This window comes from Lactuca serriola, chromosome 6 (genome assembly GCF_051521515.1).
Source record: "Lactuca serriola cultivar US96UC23 chromosome 6, Lser_US96UC23_V15, whole genome shotgun sequence".
In the NCBI taxonomy this organism is placed as follows: domain Eukaryota; kingdom Viridiplantae; phylum Streptophyta; class Magnoliopsida; order Asterales; family Asteraceae; genus Lactuca; species Lactuca serriola.
The window spans coordinates 81,305,803-81,312,233 of NC_136413.1; the positions used below are offsets into that span (position 1 = coordinate 81,305,803).

At 34.7% G+C, this 6,431-nt stretch overlaps 1 long non-coding RNA gene across 6 annotated transcripts; it reads left to right on the forward strand.

Annotated features, from left to right (window-relative positions):
- The first annotated feature begins 528 nt into the window (after window positions 1–528).
- On the forward strand, window positions 529–5,801 carry LOC145059343 (uncharacterized). Of its 6 annotated transcripts, none has more exons than XR_013686743.1 (9): window positions 529–2,060; window positions 2,551–2,641; window positions 2,763–2,789; window positions 2,869–2,938; window positions 3,475–3,597; window positions 4,079–4,184; window positions 4,277–4,466; window positions 5,209–5,276; window positions 5,368–5,801. It is a non-coding gene; the product is annotated as an uncharacterized LOC145059343 (long non-coding RNA). The 6 variants fall into 6 exon arrangements; XR_013686744.1 differs by having other exon boundaries at window positions 4,285–4,466; XR_013686745.1 differs by lacking the exon at window positions 3,475–3,597 and having other exon boundaries at window positions 5,368–5,387; window positions 5,494–5,801.
- The last annotated feature ends 630 nt before the right edge of the window (window positions 5,802–6,431 follow it).

Sequence of the window (6,431 nt, forward strand, 5' to 3'; positions counted from 1 at the left end):
AAACGGCGGAAACGTTCTGGGGTGGATGACGTCATGTCAAGTATCACAACACATGCATTAGAGTAATCAAAGTACAACAAAACATTGCATTAATAGTAATAATTTTACATGGTTTACATTACAACAATTCAAAGTATACAAGTAAATATAAGTAAGTACGGCATGGCACTAAGCTATCTTCATCAACAGCTCCGGGGGTGTACCTGTGTAATGCTAACCTGAGAATACAAGTTATTTAAAAAGAGAGTATCAGCATTTTTGCAAATGCTCACTACAAAAAAAAGGCCCTTTTACGACGCGCAAACAACGACACTCGGAGATTTATGTTACGCAAAAGAGAGTGACGTTAAAAAAGTGTCATTTCTTCAAAAGATTTAAGGATTTTGGTCATGCATTATTGCGTGCCCTTAAATTAGTGTCTAAACAAAACAAAAAAAAAACAGGGAGGGCACATGTGTGTCGTCTAAGGATGTCGTTTTATAAACTTTAATGAAACGCGTGTTCCATCCTTTAATAGCAGGGGGAAATGAAATCCTAAAAAGTTAAAAACCCCGCGTTTCATCCATCTTTTAGGTTTCCATGTAAACCCTAGACCTCATTTGGAGATTTCGTTATCTGATCACGTTGTTTCTGTTCGGGAAGGAATAACGAAAACGCATCCATCTTTTAGGTTTCCATGTAAACCCTAGACCTCATTGCAGGTTTCATTCTCTGATCACGTTGTTGCTGTTCGGGAAGGAATAACGAATTCATCCTCTCCACCAGCCGGCAACCTTCACTCTCTGCTTCTCCTTTTCTCTCTAAACCCTAATTCTCCTCCACCACTACCGAATCCCTTTTGTTTATCCTAAATGAATAATGCAACCAAGCTCGTATCTCAGATCAAGTACTCTAGCGTAGAGATAAGAATTGAGGGCCCTCTTCAGGCTCACATCCTCGCTGACTTGCATCACGTGATATTCCAGACCACCGAGGTTTAATCGACTTGAGGGCTCCGCTCGGAGGCTGGAGCAGCGGACCGGGTCCATGAAAATCGGAGGAGGCGGTGGAGGATGGTGGTTGGAGGAGGATCCCAGTCTCCGAATGTACAACAATTAAGGCAATATATTTGGGGGTTTCTTTCAAGAAGCAAGTTCAACGTACAGCAACTAAAGTTTACTTGGTCTCAAATGCTTCTTACCCAGGTTGTTTTCTGCATTCACAATCTGTACTTGGTCTCAATTAAGCGATGTCTTTTTAATGTCGATGTCTATGGCCCAAGTTGCTTTTCTACATTCGAAATCTGTACTTCTCTCTAAAGTTGTATCCTTTCAGTTATAGTTTTTTCTTGGTTTTACATGTAAAAATGTTCATTTTTGATGTTTATGATTACGTTGAAGCTTTATCAGGTTAATTGACACAAAGAGAAGGAGAGTTGGTTCAAGAAAAGGCTGAGGTTAGGAAGCTTGCATCTTTTGCACACACAGTAAACAAAAAAAGAAAAATATTTGGATAGAATAATGTACGACATTCAATGTATTAGATATAAGTGTTAATGCGTTAGTGTTCTAGACTTTCTTCTTTTGCTTTGGAAAAAGAAACTACCATAAATTTAGGCTCTACTCTTAAGCGTATGGTAACGTACAAAGTATAATGCATTAAGTACAATTCAACGAAGAAGTGATTCTCTGGATTCTGAAGTTCCTGCTCTGGAAAAAGGAATTACCAAAATTTTGGGCTTTTCTGTGGAGTCTAGACAGTCTCAATGGTCTACAAATCGTGCATTCTTTTGACCCTTTTTACTTCCCCTTCAATAATATTCCCACCGGTTTCCTTCCCCAATTGTTATGAATTATGAGCCTTTGCGATCTCTTTCTTCTTCAAAGGACTTCAATTCGATTTCAGTGGTTTTAGGATTTTCATGATGATGTGTAGTGAAAGGTATTGTTGTTCATCATCAACAACAAGAAGCAGGATGAATTGGGTGTAGAACAAAAAAGGATTTGCTGTGTAGAAATGTCTCTGGTCAACTTCTTGTTTACGTTCCTGTTCATATCAATCATACTATGGCTTTTATTCATGTAAGTAATCAATCAATCAATCATTTATGCTCTGTCATATCATTTATTGTATTTTAAGTGAGAATTGCTAGTCCTGGAGCTTCAATTTTGGAGTTATTGAGAAATATGTCCGAATAAATTACTACATTTGACTATGCAATATGCATTGCTACGTTTGTACTCAATGTTTACATGAATGGATTGAATGGGATTACTGAAATTCGAGATCATAGTTCAATAACGTGGCGCTTTCCTTTAACAATTTTTTTTGATATTTGTTGAAATGCCAAATCCATTGGTTCTGCTAAGTTGCGTGCAATGTTGTCTGAGTATACTAATGCCATATGTAGTGCTGATCTTTTGTGTGGCTGGTTTATGAATGGTAAAATTCAGATCACTGCAGTTTTAGTCTCTAACTTTCTAAATGGGGAAGCGGGTACTTTGTTTTTAGATGAAGATCACTGCAGTTTTACACTAATTGATTTTACAGCCAGATGTCGATGTGATGCAGAGAATATCAGGTCTGGAGCAGCTGTTGATGTGATTTAGAGAATATCAGTCTCCATTTTCTTGTTAGCTTACTTGAACAGCCACGTGCCAAGGTATTGTTGATTTATATTAGCATGGTCATATTCCATATTGTCAAAGCTTTAGCAACTATACTATTTATTAAGTTGTTGCTTAAAAGTTAATATTTTCTAATTGGCGCATCCTCATGTGTAGGTCGATTTCTCTACTTTTTGATTCTAGGTGAGTTTCTTTTTGTTAATATTTTTCTTAACAATATCTATTAAGAATAATCTTTGATTTTTTTTGGTTTTGTTTGGAGGAACAATGCAAATATATGAACAGCAGAGGATTGTTCATTGCTTTTATTCAATCTTTTTAGGCTTGTCAAGGTACTTTACTCTTTTTGAATTCTGAAGTCGTATGTCTTCACTTGCAGGATATGCATCAATAAACTTTATATAACCTTGAACTATTTCCTCCAATGAACTTTATATAACCTTGAACTATTTATTATTTGACTACCACATGTCATTGATTTCCTTTTCTCAATGGCAAGGGTGCACAACATTCTACTGGACTCTGAATAATCAGTTTTTCATGTTATGCTACTTGTCCATGTATAATGTTCAGGTGTTTAGATTGCAATTCTCACTATTTACCTTTGACCTCCTAAACTAAACATAAAATTAATATTTATCTTTTTCACTTGAAACGTTTTCAACTTTTATGGACAAGTCAAGTGTTTTAGTTAGACACTCTATAGCTGATGCATTAAAATTTTTGTACATTTAGGCCTTGAGTTTCTATGATTCTCATGGTTCAGTGTTTTGCTGCTACTTGTTCATTAAATATTTGAAGGATCTCTTTATTACTTTTCATTCTTGAGATCCAAAATAAAAAAGATACAGATAATTTTCATGAGTAGCCTTTTCTGGAGGTAAAATTATTGTCGAGTGTTGGAACACCCCCCTGTGAAGAAACCCACTACAGAAGGATGAATTATGGGGTCTGTAGTGAAAGAGAGTATCAGATAGGAGATGAGATTTAGGTAATTAATTAATTAATTTTTTTACTTAATTATTAATTTTTTTCACTGTAAGTTGTAAACACCAGAATTGGTAACCTCTTTTTTCCCTTTTTTGCCCCTGCCTTGCGCCTTGCTAGGCATTGATTCTTTAATGAAATGTCCTTTTTTTTAAAACATTACAAAAACTTGAGTCTCATAGTCTTTATGTCTTAGTAACATTTCATTTTTCGTTCAAGATGGTATAGATATAACATATCTGAGGTTTCTTGCATCAAATGCTAAAGCTGGTTCAATTATCGGAAAGGATGGAACAACAATTTCTGATTTCCAATGCAAGGATTTAGTTGTCACGCAATTATGAGTATTTTTTTAGGTTTCTGATTTTGATTTCACCTAAGTCTGGTGGTATTGTAAAACAAGCTTTAATTCCATTGTGATGAAATTTGACAATCCTACAGTGTAATTAGATTGTCATGCTTAACCTTGTATTTATCTTTTTCAGGCCAAACAACACCTTGCCTTCTTCAAAGTATTCTGACCAATATACCCTTCACAACATTTACCTTTTTATCCTTCTTCTTGAGACTTTATTTTGACTTATCTTTGAGGTACACACTAACCCATAAGCTTAAACTCCTTGCCTGATACCCTGTTAACTGTAAGCTTTACTAAAGTAATCAACTTTTTCACATATTTTGAGCTGGAAAGCATAATAGCTGCTACTAAGGACTTTTCAGAGAAAAATATGCTTGGACAAGGTGGTTTTGGGCCTGTTTACAACGTAACAAAGAAAATATGCTTGAATTGAATGGTGTCGCTCACCCAACTTACTAAAACCCAAAGGCACATTAATGTTCGAGAACGACGATGTCAGTCTTGTCGCAACACAGGTTATCACTCTCACTCTCATCTTTCTTAATTTCTTTTTTCGCTCTTCATTCGGGTGTCTCTGTTTTTCTTAAATGCAATAAATACCAACATACTTCCATGCATTTCTTAATTAAACAATCTTATTTTCTACTTTGAAAAATCTATCATCCCAATTTTCACTACTATAATTTCATTGGCTGGCTTTTTCAAAGTACCTAATAAGAAAAATACAATGCTAATACAGGATTTGGTGGTTTTTTAAAGGACAATGCCTTAATTGCAGAAAAACTTTATTAATGATAGTACATTGTTGACTGTTGTGCTGTAATAGAAATAGAAAGAATTAATTTGTTTATTGTAAATCCTTGCTATTTGAAAACTCTATAGCAATGTAATAGAAACACAAGGCAAATTTCACTGAAAAAAAAATTAGTTTTTGCTTGTTTAAGGGGTAGGGAGTTCAAGTGTGGAGTGCACACTTCTAAATTAAAAATGGGCATGCATATATGACCTGAATCCATCACTCCTTGATGTGAGTGCTATCCTACAAAGCTTTCCACCTTCGAGAGTGGTCTCTTTTGTTATTGTGTATAATAGGAAATTAGTTATTTAACCACTTGATTTATAAATGTTTTGTTAAGATATATCATTTGACTTATTTCAGCAAAATTCAGAATTAAACATAACTAGCTTTTTTTTATATTAAGATAAAGAAAGGTCTTCATGATGCTGAAATTTTCCAATATTGGTTTTGCATCGTAGACAGTATGGTACAAAGGGAAAGTAAAGAAGTTACATTGGAAGGGAGAGTTCAGTTTGATTTACTTCAGGTCATTTCTTCTAATAAATGTTATTGAACGAGTAATTTGATATGTAGGGATAACTATAAGGTTTTGATTCATTGTATTTTGTGCACAACAGGTTTCCATGATGGCATGAAGGTGGTATTAAGTATTTGCAATCTTATTATATTATACCCTTCACATTTTCCCAAATTACCCCTTCCTCTACAATGTTATTTTTGTTTTTGTGTATTTTTTGCATCAGGTAAAGTTGATGGAAGCAAGGAATATGAAGCCACTTGATTTAAATATTGCAGCATTATCAGCAAGATGTAGTAAAGACTTGGAGTTGAATTTGGCTAAGTCATTATTGAATGAGATGGGCCAATGTACAACTGCTTATCCATATAATCAGCTGTTTGGAGCATTAGTCTTAATGAATTATGAAAGGCAAGATGCAACTTTACTTAGTTGGAATTTCATGTACATTGTAGATTAGATGCAAATTTATATATTGTAAGAAATAGAATTATATGACATTAAATTTAAGCAATGGATTCTATTTTTTGTATATGATATTTTATTTTCTATTATGAAAAATTAAATACAAGTTTAATTTGAAAATAAGTAAATCTATAAATAATATTTCTTTTAAACATTTAAAATTATGATACGCAAAAATGTGTGTCATCATCATTTATGACATGGCCTTTCTTGACAGGGGCTTTCTTGATACACATTGCGTGTCATTAACATGCGCGTCGTAAGGTTACGACACGCGAATGCGTGTCGTCTTCCTTTATGACAGGGCCTTCCTTGATACGCATTGCGTGTCGTAAGAGCACGTCGTAATTGCGCGTCGTAAATGAGCGTCGTAAATGCGCGTCGTCTCTCTTTATGACAGGGCCTTCCTTGACGCGCATTTGCGCGTCATCTGAGCCTTTTACGACGCGCAATGAGCGTCGTAAAAGGCTGTTTTTCTAGTAGTGGCTGGTGAGTTCATAAGCATTTAGTGACATTTTATTCAAATAACTTTATAAAGTAGTAGTTTAAGTGTTTACTGTGAATTAGAGTTCTTTCCAGAAAATCCTATATTTTCTTTAATAAAGCAGCCTTCTACCAAGACTGGTCAGTGTTATGTGGTAAAAAGTCATTTTCCCTAAATTGCTATCATTATCAAAATACTGAATTTGATTATTGAGG